Source organism: Vombatus ursinus, unplaced genomic scaffold (genome assembly GCF_900497805.2).
Source record: "Vombatus ursinus unplaced genomic scaffold, bare-nosed wombat genome assembly UNPS02014791.1, whole genome shotgun sequence".
NCBI classification, from domain to species: domain Eukaryota; kingdom Metazoa; phylum Chordata; class Mammalia; order Diprotodontia; family Vombatidae; genus Vombatus; species Vombatus ursinus.
In genome coordinates, this window is record NW_020954569.1 from 45,192,609 (window position 1) to 45,209,171 (window position 16,563).

Below are 16,563 nucleotides of genomic sequence, written 5' to 3' on the forward strand. Positions count from 1 at the left end.
AGTTAGCCTTAAGGTATAATTTAAGTTAGCGTTGGGGTATAATTTTTGAGTTAACAGAAAGCTATAAGAAAAAAATAGGCCAAGTATTCCTAAAAGAGTCAAAGAATATAATTTTAAAACTCAAAATATGTATAATTTTATATTAGTTATTTTATGGTACCATTTTTGAGTGAATCTTTACCTATAATTTTATGTGTGAAGGATTTTTGGGATAGAGAAATCATCACACCAACACTGATCAGTAACTTGTCTATAACATTTGTCCTTAGATTTTCCTGGAGCATTGAGCCTAGAGATACAATGTCTTATTCATGGAACAGCCAGGAGGCCAGTGCCACTTGATCAAAGAGTATGTGGTGGGGAATAAGGTATAAGAAGACTAGAAAAGTAGGTGGGGACTAGATTAAAAGGGGTTTTGAAAGCCAAATGAATCCTGTATTTGATGCTAGAGAAAATCAGGAGTCACTGGAGTATATTGTTTAAGGAAGTTATATGGTTGGATCTGCCCATTAAGAAAATCACTTTAGTGACTGAATGGAGGATGGATTAGAGTGGGGCAAGATTTGAGGCAAACAGACCAGGAGGCTATTTCTATAGTCCAGGTGTGAGGTGATAAGTGCCTTTACCAGAGTGGTGGCAGTGTCAGAGAAGAGAAAAGGGCAAATTTGAGAGATGTTGCTTCACAACAGAGTGTATATGAAGGGCGATAAACAGTCAGAAATTGAGGATAACTCCTAACTTGCAACCTGAGGGACTGAAAGGATAGTGTTGCCTTTAAGAAACAGGGAATGTAGGAGTTGAGGGGGTGGAATTTAAGGAGAAAGATAATGAGTTTGGTTTTGGATATGTTGAGTTTAAGTTGTCTACTGAATATCCAGTTTGAGATGTTTAAAAAGCAATTGGAGATGCAGATTAGAGGTCAGCAGAGAAGTCAGGGAATAATAGATAGATGTGAGAATCATCAGTATACCCAGTAAATCAGCAGCAAGCCTGGGGGTGACTGAATCAGTGGCAATGACTTCTAGTGCTCTCAGCCCACTGACTGGTAAGGGGGTCAGACATCTGGTCAGAAGGAGATTATAGGTGTATCTTTGCTAGCACTGGGAGCATGACTCTATTACATTGCCCATACATGGTTCTGAGTCATAGTCCCAGGATGAGGAGGATCACTAACAGGAGTGGAGACCCTGATCACAGTTCCAGGGCAGAAAAGATTGCTTAAAGTTGCTCATAGACCAGAGCATAGGCCAGGAGGGCAGTGACCACACTCCTCCTTAGATCATACCACCTGGGAAGAATTGAAAACTTACAGAACTAGCTCTGAAGACAGCAGTGCAAAAAACCTGAAACTTGGGACAGTGCCCCTTCCACCCTAGAAGCAGAGCCCAACTTTAACATAAAGTTAAAATGTCAAAAAATAAGCAAACAACAAAAAAGAACCCACCCATAGAAAATTACTGTGGTGACAGGGAAGATCAAGACACAAACTCAGAAGACAAGAAAATCAAAGCAGCTATATGCAATCCTCAAAGAAAAATGTGAATTGGTATCAGGTCCTGAAAGAGCTCAAAAAAGATTTTAAAAATCAAATAAGAGAGGTAGAGGAAAAATTGGGGGAAAAATGAGAGTGAAGCAAGGAAATAATGAAAAAAGAGTCAACTGCTTGGTAAAGGAGTCACAAAAAGAAAATACTGAAGAAAATAATACTTTAAAAAACAGAATCAGCCAAATGGTAAAAGAGGTGGAAAAAATCCACCGAAGAGAAGAACTCCTTAAAAAGCAGAATTGGAATGCAAAAAGATGTGCAAAAATTCACTGAAGAAAATACCTCCTTAAAAAGTAGAATTGACCAAATGGAAAAGGAGGGACAAAAGCTTACTAGAGAAAATGATTCCTTAAAAGTTAGAATTGGGCAAGTCAAAGCTAATAACTCCATGAGACATCAAGAAACAATAAAACAAACAAAACAAAATTAAAAGAATAAAAAATAGAAGAAAATGTGAACTATCTCATAAGAAAAACAACTGTCCTGGAAAATAGATTGAAGAGAGAGAATTTAAGAATTATTGGACCATCTGAAAACCATGATCAGAAAAAAAGAATCATCAGCATCAATCCATGGGAGGTGATAAGATCACCAAGTGAAGTAGTAGAGAGGGAGAAAAGAATAAGGCCAAGGACAGAACCCTGTGGGACACCTAGCGTTAGAGGACATGATCTACATGAGGATACCCCATTTGAGGTACCCTCAGTTGTTTCTGCCTTTCTGATTGTAATGCTAAAGATTGAAGGGAAAAAAAAAACTTCTTTCCATAGCCTCCCCTTACAGAGGGCTCAGAATGCCAGCCACCTCTTCATTTGCCATCAGCTACTCTGCTTGGTTGTCTACATCATAATTTTCATCGTGCCCCTGGCCAACTGTCTTCTATCACTGCCCTCCCACCTTTTCAGCTTCCTATTGTATATTGTCTTTCTCTCATTAGTGATTGTAAACTCTTTGAGGAGAGTGAATGTCTTTCTTTTTATTTGTATCACCAGTACTTAGCACAATGCCTGGCACATAGTAGGTGCTTTAAAAATATTTATGTGTTGTATCATATCATAGTGGGTAGACTGCTTAATGAGGGTCAAGTCCTCAAAGTAGGCACATTATAGGGCCTGTCTGGTTCTATTCCAGGTGGAGGGTTAGTTAAACTGTTTCTGGACATGCACAATGAAGGAACCTTTCCTCCCTTCCCCATCCTCCTACTTCAGAGTACATGAAACATCCTTTAACTATTCCTGTTGGTTTGTACTATGTGGTAAGAAAAAGCCTTTTAACTGACTGTTAAGCTAGAACTAAGTATACATATAAAAGTTTCAGGTAGACAAATTTCTTTGGTCTCTTACTTGATGACTTTAGAAGAGAAGAAAACTATTGTAAGCCTCTGAGGGAAGAGGAGGCAGCAGCTTCAACTTCCTTGTCTCCTCACCCAGCTTCCAGGTGTCTATAAAATTAAGGCATCTCTATTTCTAACATGTTTCTTATTTCCTGATCATAGGTTAATGATTACTCTGAGATAAGCATGCCCATAAGACTGGGAGATCCATGAAGGAGACCTGCCATGACACCAACAGGGTCAGGAGGTCCACCAAAACCATCTGATGTCCCTCTGACAATGAGGTTCCCTAGAGCCAGTGAAAATAAGAGGGAGTATGGTCAGGAGAGAGAACAGCAAACCTGAGAAGCAGCCTACTCAACCCAGCCTAGCAAGAAATCATCCCAGCTGAGCAAGAAAGCATTCCTGCATGAGTTATGCCATACAGAGAAGTGAACTTTATAGAGACTCAGATGAAAGGAGAAAGGACTTCCAGAACTAGGAAGTATTTCTCCTCCAATCCCCACATTGGGAGGTAGAATGTTTATAGCAACTACTCTTTTTTTTTTGTTTGTTTTAGTCTCTAGGGACTAAGTGTGTATGGACATGAGAGCATACCTCCAAGTTTCAAGGGATGTTTTTATATTTTAATCTTTGCTATGCCTTCTCAGTAAATATCCCTTTATAAAGGCTAATTGTTATGAATAGGCTAATTGATAACGGAGAGGTACCAACTCAATTGAAATTGAGGGAGAACATGCCAGGTGAGGACTCATCCTTTCAGAAGCCACAACCCTCAAGATTATCCCTAGAACCATGAGGGGAAGAGTAGTAAGCTGTTCTTTGGGGCCCTGATCTGTAATGGGAGTGGAAATTGGGAACACTGAGTCTCAGTAGGGTGCTACACAGGTAAACACACTTAGGTCCCCAAATTATATGATTTGCCAGAGATCATATAGCTAATCAATGGATCAGCATGGCATTGGAATCTAAATCTTCCTACTGCTAGGCAAGTGTCTTTCTACTACATTGCTACTGCCTCCTTTTTTCCTGAAACTTGTAGCCCAACAAAGAAATCCAAGCAACAACTTCATCCTTTCCAGAGTGAGGAGTATGTTTTAAATGTTGCTGATTCTTGCTTGAAGGGCTATTTTATTCATTATTAGTAGGTTTTCTGCTATGGAAACAGAGTTTAAGAAGGCTTCAATGCACACAGCAACTTTAACCTAGAGTTGTTGAGATTAGGAAAGAATCAGTCATTTAGAAATGTAACTTTTTGCTGAGTACAGTGGTACATTCAGCCATCACGAAGGCTAAGCCTAGCAGATCACTTGAGGCTGGGAATTCTGAGCTATAGAACTAGGCTATGCAGATTGAGGTCTGCATTAAGTTTAGCATCAACATGGTAAGACACCCAAGAGCAGGGAAGCCTAAAGAAGGATAAACCAACCCAGGCTGGAAATGGAATAGGTCAAAGCTCCTCTGCCAATTAGTAGTCAAATTGAGCTTGTGAATAACTCCTGCACTTCCAGCCTGGGTGAGATAGGGGGAATCAATTTAAAAAAAATAGAACCAATATTTTTATTTGTGGCTTTGAGATTGATTTAAAGATTATTGAAGAATTCTTGTACAAGAAAAAGCAAGAAAACTTCTTTGAGGAAGCTGAATTCTCCATCTTTAAGAGGCAGCATGGCATAGTGGATAGAGTGCTAGTCTTGGAGTCAGGAAGATAGGAGCTCAAATCCTGCTTCATTCTTTTACTAGTGGCATGTTGTTGTTGTTGTTCAGTTGTTTTAATCATGTCCAACTCTTTGTGAGCCCAAATGGGGTCTCAACAACAACTCAACAACAAAAAATACTGGAGTACTTTGCCATTTTCTTCTCCAGTTCATTTTATAGATAAGGAAACTGAGGCAAACAGGATTAAGTGACTTGCCCAGGGTCACACAGCTAGGAAGTGTCTGAGACTGGTTTTGAACTCAGAAAGATGAATCTTTCTGACTCCAGGCTAAGCACTCTATCCACTGTGCCACCTACCTGCCCTTACTAGTGGTATAACCCAAGGCAAGTCATTTAATCTCTCTGAGATTCAATTTTTTTATTTGTAAAATGAGGTTAAAAGGAGCCCTGACTTCATAGGGATGTGGCGAAGATCAAATGAGATGCATATAAAATTTTTTTTTCTTTTTTTAAGGCAACTAGGGTTAAGTGACTTGCCCAGGGTCACACAGTTAATAAGTGTCAAGTGTTTGGTCTGAGGCTGGATTTGAACTCAGGTCCTCCTAACTTCAGGCTGGCGCTCTATCCACTGTGCCACCTAGCTGCCCCTTGTTTTTTTTTCTTTTTTTAAAAGTTTTTTTTAAAAGTATATAAAGTACTTTGCAAGCCTTAAAAAGCTATGTAAATGGTAGCCATCATCATCATTATTATTATATATTAATTATGCTCCTTGGTAATTGTTCTCTCTTTTAAAAATGGTTTCCCTATATTTGAGAAAAAGCAGTTCCTACTGTAATAGATCGTCAAGATATTTTCATTCTCCAGAAAATTCTATCTTTAAAGATAAAGTCTTTGTCCCTAAAAAACTCAAAACAAATTTTTAGGTTGAAATTATTTTTGAGCATTTCATATTTTCAATTAAGATACAGTTTAAGTTTCTTGTAAAAAGAAGTTTTTTTTTTTGCTTTAATTCATGATTTTAACATTTTTACACATTTCTTCTACTCTGATGGCTACTCATAACATAGAACCCAGAGTTTTATGCTTCTACTGGTACAGTACAAGGTCTGAAAGTTCCTGCCAAGCTGATGGGATAGGTGAAGAACTGTAAATCTGTGCCCATCAAAGAGACTCATCAGATTTGATAGTTAGGTAATATTCTTTAATAATCCATTTGAACTTTATCAATTAGTCTATATCTCTCTATCTATTTATTTACTTACTTGTCACAGGAGCTTAAGAAACTGCCACCTAAGGCATGGATGGCTTGTCATCTATATTCTTTATTTCTTTTTAACATTCATTTTTTTAAAATTTGAGTTTCAAATTATCTTCCTCCCTCCTGCCTCTCCCTCACCCATTGAGAAGGTAAGCAATACAGTATCAATGTACATATAAAGTCATGCAAAATGTAATTCCTTATTAGCCATGTTGCAGGGGCAGGGAAAAGCAAGAAAAAGGTGGAAAAAAATATGCTTCAATCTCTACTCAGAGTTTATCAATTCTGTCTCTGGACGTGGATAACATTTTTCATCATGGGTCCTTTTTGCCACCTATGTTAGTGAAAAAGAATATTTATATGGATAAAATCACAGATCCTTTAATAATTATTTCAAACATTGCAGATAGTTTTCCAGTTTTTTCTTTTTTTTTTCTTAAATAGGATCATAGATATAGTGCTGTAAGAGACTTTAGAGGTTATCTAGTCCAATTCTTTCAGTTTAGGGATGAAAAAACTGAGATACGGTGATGTTGTGACTTACCCAAGGTCACATAGGTAATAAGTGGCAGGGCAGAGATCAGTGACTCTTGCAGAGGTTCCCAAAGTGGGCTATACTGGCCCCTGTGGGGCTCTGGAATGACCCAGGGGGTTGGTAGTAGCCTCAGATGCAATTGGGGGGGGGTGTTGAATAAAAATAAAGGGGTGGCAGAAGCATAAAGAAAGAAGAAAAGAGAAGAAAATTTTGAAAAACCATTCGTACATGTTTCAGCTGTTGTATAACAGTAAAAGTTGTAGTGATTACATTATTTTCCAAATAAACACACAAAATGCGAGTTATAACCAATCAGTGGTCAAGTCCACTGACAGGTCTTAACAAGCAAGTGTTAGCAGGTGAGCCTGTTGTACATTGTCTGGAAGTCCAGCATCCATCAGCAGGAATATGTGCATGTAATGACTTATTTACAATATGATGCTATATGGTTACATGATGCAATATTGCATCATCAAAATTTCAATGCAGGGAAAAAACACAAATTTACAATAAATTATTAAATTTAAGATGTGTCATTTTAAAAAAATTATATTTTTTGAAATAATGCATATTTTAAAAACTGTTTAAAGGGTTAAAGAAAGTAGATTTTCAAGGAGGTGCTGAGTAATTTTTTTTTTTGAAAAGGGGGCAATAGGCCAAATAAGTTTGGGAACTTCTGCTCTAAAATCAGGGATTTTTTTGTTGCACCTTGAAGCTTCCAGCATTTGTATCTTGAAAGCCATGCACAATGCCTTGCATAGAGTAGGCATGATGAATTAAGAGAATTACTCTTATATTGGCAGATTGAAATATGTTAACAAAGTATAAATGAAATAGTATATTTCAGTGAGACTGAAAATTTTATAATATGTATATTTTTATCTCTTTTAAATACAATAGATTATATAAAATGGACATAATAATATCTGGGGTGCCTACCTTACAGGGTTGTTATGAGGAGCAAAAGAGATGTATTGAGTGCTGTGTTGTTGGGGTTTTTTTTTTTTAACTTATAATTCAGATTTGTGAAGCAATTGTGTTACTAAGTATCTGTACCAATATGCAATTCAGAGTGCCAGGCCTGGAGGCAGGAAGACCCGTCTTCCTAAGTTCAAATCTGGCCTCTGACACTTACTAGCTGTGTGATCCTGGGCAAGTCACTTAACCATGTTTGCTTCAGTTTCCTCTTCAGTAAAAAGAGCTAGAGAAGCAAATGGCAAACCACTTCAGTATCTCTGCCAAGAAAACCTCAAATGGGGTCACAAGGAGTTGGACATAACTGAAAAACAACTGAACAACAACAAAGCAATGTGTTAAATAAATTTGTAACTTCCTGCTTCTGAATTCTGAAAAAAAAATAAATACAATAGATTAGATACAATCTGAGAAAATACATTTGTTATCATATAATCATATGTGTTTTATATACCTGCATGAGTTTCGTATATGCTTATAAATGCAAGGCTATCTCCATTAGAATGTGAGTTCCTTGAGGGCAGACACTATTTTTGTTTTTGTTTTTGTAATCTTGGGTCCTCCTCCAGTGCTTGGCACATAATAGGAATTTATCCAGCCTCCATTTAATCATTCTCACAAGCAGTCCTCACTATGCATGGAATTCATATCTTATGCATTCTCTTATCATTAAGATAAGATTAAGATATCTTATCAAGAGATCATATGATCTCTTATCATTTCCACATCTGAATCCTTATTTTCCTTGAAGGTTCAGCTCAGGTTGGAATCCCCCATATCTATTACTAGTACACTTTCCCTTCTCAAAGTATATCTTATTTACTTCTTGGTCCTCTGTTCTCTCTTATTTACTTATTTGTTCATGTCATATCCTTCAATGTCATTTTTTCGATGGGAAGAGCTTGATATTTGCTGAATTGAATTATTGTTAGTGATGATCTCTAGTACTGACTGATACCAAACAATATATCTGGCTGAAAAAGCATTGAACATCCAAAATCTTGGATTGTATCCCAACTTTTCAACTGCGTCATCAGCTTCCTTAAATTTCAGTTACATTGTCCATCAAATGAAAATAATACCAGTTCATCTAGTATTTTCCAAAGGAGGGATTGCAAAAGTGGTTCTTTGACTCATTTTAATTCTCCTCCTGGTCATTTTAAAGTCAGTGATGATGAATCAATCCATTACCCTTCCTCTTCCATTTTACTCTCCCAGGAATAGAATTATTATAGCTCCTGTTTTCTCTCTTCTCCATCTCCCCCTTCAGTTCCTTAAATACTCACTATACTACAGCATGGAATACTATTCCTAAAACAGTTTCATCTTCACAGAAGAAAAGTGTTTTTAAAAATCTATTATTGAAACACCCATTTCAATACCTATTATTATATTATACCTATCCAAGCATCTTTGGAAAATTCCATATTTTTAAAAGTGGTATCCTTGTAGCATCTCAAATGCAAAAAAAAGGCAATGCATTTCTGAACTTTTCTATGTAAAATAAAATAATACCTGACTAAAAAGGAAGCCTTTTAAAATCATCTATCAAAGAATCTACTTGAGTCAATCTTCAAAAAAAAATCAATTTGTAATTATTTTCTTCCTCTAAATAACTTTCTCTTACAGTTGGAAACATCTTTTCCCACAAAACTCAGTAAGAGTTCTATTGGTATCCTGAAAGTTTACCTGTGTCTTTGAAATTGCTTTTTACTTTTGCATCTTTTCATATACTTTCTTCTAATTTTTTAGAGGAAAAAAAGAAAATTCTTTTCTTTCTTTTAGCAAAATGCTTTACTGCCTAGGCTCATGTGCCTTGGAAATTTCTTCCTTAACCACTTTTACTGGCTACTTACTTTACGGACACCGCATCATGTATAAATTATCTGTCTTTATCTCCAATACCTTTACCAACTTAGCTTTCACTATGTCTTCATTCATATATCCCCCTTGTCTACTTGCTCCATTTGCTCCAATTACAAGTATACTTGTATTTCTTTTTTCTTTCCTGGAATTTCTATTTTCCCACATGATCCTTTATTCCTGTAACAGTTGATTTAACAAATTATCACCCTTTTTGTCTTCAAAAATCCTCCCCAAACTTTAATTCCTGTTTGGGCTAAGCAATCAGTAAAATCAATTATCTTCGCAAAAAGTAGATTTATCAGAGGAATTTGCCTGATTCTTCTTCAGGATTGTATACTTAGGCCCAATTTAACTGCTTATAGAATTTTGGAATCTTGGAATGGGAAGAGACCTGAGCATTCATCTAGTTTAAACTCCTGTCTGATGCCTTAATCCTCATTACAACAGCACATTAAGTGGTCATCTAGCTTCTTCTCCAACTCCCAGTGAGGGTTTTCCACACTGCCTGACATCTAATTTCTCAACAGGCCCACTTGCCCACCTTTTGCCCTACCTATTCCAGCCTAACCACACTGCACCTATTTTCTATAATTAGAGTGTGCACAACACTATGTGGCCAGGATACTCTTCAGTGAGAAATTGATCCCAGCAAATTCCAGACTTGTAGCAACAGGATATTAAGATATTGAAAAAAAATTTTAAGCATTGAAGAAATATGATTAACTTCCCAAATAACTTTCTTAACAGATTTAAATGTAAAATCTAGCAAAATGAAAAGGAGATTAAAGTAATTGGCACCACAATACCCAGTAAATCAGCAGAAGGTTGATGGTCAGACTACAGAGGAATGAATTAAAATGATAGACTCAGAATTAAAAAAAAAATGCTAGACCTGCCTTGAATTATGTGGAATTGTAAGGGATGCTCTGGAAGCAAAAGAATACCCTTGCCTTTTTTATTACCATATTTTTAAAAGACAACAGCGAATTTAATGAGGGTTACTTATATTTATATTACATTCTGTAGTTATAGTGCTTTACATGTGTTGTATAAATGCATTTACATTCATGTATTATACATACTATCTCATTGATTAGCCAGCATTCTGTTAACAGTGTCAATTACTCTGGTCCAATAGGACTTTTACTCGGTGTTTGTGTTTTAAACCAAGGAAAAAATCCACACTCACCACTCAGGTGATTGAGGTTGTTTATTGGCAAAGGTACTCAACAGGATTATGTATACTTTGTCTCTGGTCACCAGATTCCCAAACACATTGGGATATGTTATAGCATGATGGCTGCTTTGGAAAGGAGAGTGATTTGGTGGCTGATTTTGGTGAGGGCCAAAACTGTTAAAGCTCTAGGCCTCATTTCAGTTCTCAGTCTAGAGATCCTCAGGGATTCTACTCTGGCTTTGATCCAACTTAGAAATCCATTTTTCTAGGAGTGGTGATGAGGTGAGTTAATTGAATGTACACATTTTTATACATTTCTAGTAGTTCATGGTGTAGCAAAAGGTTCAGTTCTGAACCTACGAGGCCCTATCATTACAATAGCATTTCTAAGCAAAGAAGTAGAAAGCTTTTCAACAAAGGGGCAAAATTAGGGACTTTGCATATGAAGTCTCTCAAAGGAGGCCATGCTTTTATGTTCATGCTACACATAAGCCAATCTCGGTAAAAGGCACTCTTGGGGTAGTGTAGGCATTACAACAAGTATCATAATACTAGGGGCTAGGTAGGAGTCTTATTTGGACTATGTATATGATGAAAACACAAGACAGAAGCAACTCCATGAAATGGCAAGGATAGTGATCATGAATGTAGCTGCTGAATTATTATACAGAGCGTGTAAAAAATATGCCTACTGGGTCACCATCGTCTACAAGGGTTAGGTCTCCTGGACAAGAAGTATAATTGTTTTCATTCTACAGATAAGGAAACTGAGACTTGGAGAGGTGAAGGAAACTGACAGGACTGGGACTCAAACCAGCTCTTCCTATTCCAAATCCAGGGATCTGTCTATTCTATTGGACTGTCTCTCCTTTTGATATACATGAAAAATATCAATTGTTTTTCTCTATATCAGGAATCTTCTTTTTTTTAGGCAACTGGGGTTAAGTGACTTGCCCAGGGTCACACAGCTAGTAAGTATCAAGTGTTTGGTCTGAGGCTCGATTTGAACTCAGGTCCTCCTGACTTCAGAACTAGTGCTCGATCCACTGCACCACCTAGTTGCCCCAGGAATCTTCTAAAATAGGTTACTTTCTGAACCTGCCTTTTAAGAAAGGATTTCATTCTTAAGATAGTTGCCATATCATTTTTTTCCCAGGAAGTTTAGAGATTTGAAGAGTGCTGCTGCTAAGAAGCTTGAATATTTCTCTGTCTTAACTTGGCCTTAAAGTGAAGATAAACATTTAACATGAACCCGATGTCTTTGCATGATTGTCATAAGATTTGAGCAAGGATGGGACAATTTCTCTTTCATTTTCCAAGGACACAGAAGTAATTGACACAAAAGGAAATATTTCCCATATTTGTGGCTGTTCAGTTCCTCACTCACTCTGCATTCCTTCCTCAGAAGTTCATCCTAAGTAATGCTGCACCATTGTCCAGAACATCAGATAAAAATTCAGCTGTTGATACAAAAAACAATTCTGTCCCTCTCCAACTATTGTGAAATTTCTATAAATCTGTATGGAGTTATTAAGTAATGTCTTTACTCTACTGATTTATCTGTGCTGCACATCAGAGATCTTAAAAAAAAAAATCCTTTCACCAACTAGAATAATTTCCTGACCAATATACATACACATTTAGGAATCAAGAAATGAAGATACCTCTAACTTCTGACTAGAACTCCCTCTTCTTCACAAATAGACTGCCTTCCTCTGCCATCTCCTTCTTGTATTTTGTTTTGTTGCTAGGCAATGGGGTTAAGTGACTTGCCCAGCATCACACAGCTAGTAAGTTTCAATTGTCTGAGGCAGGATTTAAACTCAGGTCCTCCCGACTCCCAGGGCCAGTGCTCTTTCCACTGCGCCACCTCGCTGCCCCTCGTCTCCTTCTTGTAAAGGTTTATAAGAAAACTCAGGAACTTCTCCACCCTTCATAATTTCTACATTCTGCTTCACTGAGCACTTGCAACTCTGGCACTGTTCTAGGCACTGTGGGGGTTACAAAATCAGAATAAGACCACATATTTTCTCTTAAAAGATTAGTTAAGGTGCTTGCTTCAGCAGCACATATACTAAAATTGGAACAATACAGAGAAAATTAGCATGGATGACACGCAAATTCATGAAGCATTCCATATTTTTAGGGGTATTCAGAATGCACATCTTGGGGTCGGGGGAGGGAAGAGATGGGGAGAAAATTTGGAACTCAAAATCTTGTGGAAGTGAATGTTGAAAACTAAAAATAAAAAGAATAAAAAATAAAAATAAAAGAAAGGGAAAAAAAGATTAGTTAAGGAGACAACCTTCTAGACATAACAATAATAATAACCAGCATTTATATGGTGCTTCAAGGCTTGCAAGTTATTCTCCATAAGGTATCTAAACCTTCACTACAACCGTTTGAGTTAGTTAGGTGCTATTATTATTCCCATTTTATAGGTGAGGGAATGAAGCCTACGAATAGTTAAGTGACTTCTCAGTGTCATACAGTTAGTAAATGTTTCAGGCAGGATTTGAATTCAAGCCTTCCCTGCCTCCAAATCCAGTACTCTAGGCACTCCACCTAGAAATAGTAAGAAAGTATGAGACTTTGGCAGCATTGGGAGGGGGATTCAAGTACCACAGTTTAGCTTAGACTTAATAGTGTGTGTGTGTGTGTGTGTGTGTGTGTGTGTGTATACACATGTGTGTATTGTTTAAAATAAATCCAGAAGATAGGGTGGCACCAGATTGTGGAGAAAGTGGAACACTAAGGAATCTAGGATTTATTTAGCAGGCCCCAGGGGTCCACTGAAGACTTTTGGGTGGAGGAGTTATCTGTCTAGAAGGAAAACCTGTTTCCTTAAGAGCAACAATCCAAAATAGTTACTTAACCAAGTGCCAAATTATGTTGCATAGCCTGCAAGTGTTATTGTAACAAATCTTCAAGTAAGAACAGGGATAGACATAACTATTCTACTTTCAGGCATTCCTTACTGACTTTTTCTCCACTTTAGTAAAAGGTTCAAATGGGTTATAAGCCTGGAAACATGTGAGGGGAAAATTTGGGGGAGGGGGAAAGAACAAAATGATAAAAGTGTTTCAAATGGGGGTACCCTTCAACTTACAGGATGGGTCCCTGTAATCTATGCATCTGTGTCCACTCCACAGCCAGTTTATGAAACCCCATTGATGTGCTTAACAGTCAGTCAAGGGACACAATTAATTCAAAGCACAGGCATTTAATAAAAGAATATTGTAGGAAAAGTAGCCCTTTCCTCCCTTCCACCCTACAAATTTCATCTATATACTTAGAACACACTATCAGTGGGAAGAATGGACACACACAGGGGACATGTATGGAGAGACACATATATGGGGAGCATGTGTGGAAGGGAATACATATGGTTGGGTGATTCACGCCTTGGTTGCTGCAGGACTGCTAATGTCTTTTGTTGATGTCATCATGCAACTCCACTAGCTTTATAATCTCTGCCAAATGCTGCCAGGCATGGCCCCATTAGATATTTGGCTATGGAGCTTCTCTCTGTTGCCAGTTTCTAGCTTCAGCTGATGTGCTTTGTTTTAGCGCTCTCTCTTCCTCATGAGAAAAGTAGATTCTGCCATGTTCCTTCAGTTAATAACACCCAAACTTTTTTTCAGCTCTTTTAGGAAAAGCAACAGCCTTTACTTCATCCACAGTACAAGCAAAAGTGGGGGAAAAAAGAGAAGAGAAGAAAGAAACCATACTGGCTTTTTTCCTTCAAGGAGTAAATATGTTCCTCTCCAGAGTTCTGGTTATGTGGTAGGAGAAATATCTACCAGAATCCCTAACAATGTGGTTGGGAATAATTCTTTTCCTCAAAAGGCATTGGAACTGTTTTTCAGAGTTGACTAGCTCAGGGTCCTAATCACATCGGTACCAAAAATAAAACACAAATATGAATTCCAACACATCTCTGAGACTTGACCAGCAGCCTACCATGGGTAACATAAAGGCAGGGAACGCAATTGAAACCATGTTGTATCCTGGGCTGAATACCCTTTCTGTGGTTTGAATGTCCTGTTACATTTAAGTAAACTTCCTTTTACCTTCCATTAGATGGAAGAGTCTCGTTTTATTCTGACCTCAAATCTGAGGTACCAGCCCAACCTGATCTACTCAAGTGGACTACAGGCTAGAAGACCTCCATTTTCAGCAGAAGAGTTTTTGCCAGTTACCAAGATTGATTAGACACAGAGGAGAGTCCTCCCAGCCAACTTTTATTCTCATTTAATCTTTTCTTTGGACCAAATTTCCTGGTCCAGGGGCTTGGTTCTCTCTGTCAGAGAATTCATTCTACTTATGGTGAGCATTCTTTATGGCTTCCAATTTTAATAATATTCAGCTGCATTCTTAATCATCTAGCAACTGCCAAAAAGCTCTTAGGTCTAGGATCCCCCATTTACTTGACTCCCAAACCCCTTCTTCTCTCTCACATAGATCAATTGTAGTAGTGTCTCTCACCTTAACAGAGGCACAGAGACAAAACTAAGGAGTTATTGTCCCTTTCATATGTGTGTGTGTGGTAGTCCAAAAGTCTGTGCAGTGTTAAGCCATTGAAGCTTAACAATACACAAAGGCTTTAGGTATTATGTGCACATATATATATGTATATGTATATATATATCCATGTATATATGCACAACATATTATATACATCTATGTAGGCACACATATTTGTATGCATACATACGGCACCAGAAAAGTCTGAAAAAAATGAAGTTTTGGTCTCACCCTCACGAAAGAAATGAGTCATTAAGATCATAGGATCAAAGACATAAATTTAGAGCTGGAAGAAATCCCAGAGACCATCAAGACCAAAACCCTCATTTTACATACAAAGCAATTGAGAACTGTGGAAGTTAAATGACTTAGCTAAGATAACACAGGTTGTGTCAGAGGTAGAATTTGAACCCAGGTCCTTTGACTCTAGAAGCAGAGGACTCCTTCCACAAAGAAATACACTTGAGAAGGGGATGTAGGGTTATGGGTATACCTCTGTCTGGTTATATTACACAATTTAGGTGGCATGCATAGGATTTCATAGCAAAGAAGATGGACTTTATGTAACTGTTGATGATGATGATAATACAACTTAGCCCATTCCAGGCCATTAAAAATACATAAAGAAAAAAATAAGCTTATTTCAGGGCATGGTTTTGTCTTATTTATTTGTATATCTCCCTCAAAACACATAGGCATCCAATAACTGTTCCGTGAACTGTATTGAATTAGTCAACAGTGGTTTACACACGTGTGCTCCATTTAACTTTTCGCCATCTATGGTTTAGAGATAGCTAAATAGTGACGGCTTGGCTTTAAAAAGAATGACAAGTACTGCCTTCCTCCCGTTTCACATTCCATTTAGGATTAGAATCCTCATCACCCTTTGCTGGGGAGCAGCTGTGAGACCGCTGCCTCTTTCGTCAGTCCCCCTCCATCTCCTTGCTCCAGCTCCCAAGCCCAGCACCACACACGGCCAGGAAGCCACGCAACATCCTAGCTCTGGAATGCCAGCCCCCCGCTCCATACCCCATCCAATAAAATGACAACCCAAAGATAATTCGACCACAGCACTCACACACCCCTACCATGGGGATGAGGGAGATCAATTTCCTTCTTCCCAATTCCACACTCGCCCCACCCTGCCCCTGTCCCACAGCAAGAACGATAGAACCCAGACCTTCATGCTTAAGTTTTGCAGAAGCGCGTGGTCCAGAGTTCCCCAGTCCCTCTCTTCCTAACCCAGGAGGTGAGCAAGTGTCTATAGGAGCTGGTGGCAGCTGCAGCTGTGCCTGGTGGAGGTGTGGGACCTCCTCCTCACCTCATCACAACCCTTCCCCCAACACAGACAGAGGCCCACACGCACATACTCTCTCTCTCTCCCTCTCTCTCTCTCTCACACACACACACCATACATATACACACATACACACAGCACTCGCCCCCTTTCCTCCCAGCTCCCTCCCTTACACGTCACGCAGCCACTTCCCCCTCACGGCGCGTGCGCGTGGCTCGGCTCCACTCGGGCTCGGGAGGAGGAGGCAGGAGCTGCTGCTGCTCGCGCTCTGAAGGAGAAGCAGCCGCCGCTGCCGCCTGGGGCATCCTCCTCCTCTTCCTCTTCCTCCTCTTCCGCCTCCCCCGTGTCTCCTCCCCGCTTCCCTGCCTTGCAGTCGCTCTACTCCCTTCT

At 38.6% G+C, this 16,563-nt stretch overlaps 1 pseudogene; it reads left to right on the forward strand.

The window, feature by feature from the left end:
- Positions 1-12,399: 12,399 nt before the first annotated feature.
- LOC114048227 lies at positions 12,400-12,493 on the forward strand (annotated as a pseudogene).
- Positions 12,494-16,563: the final 4,070 nt, after the last annotated feature.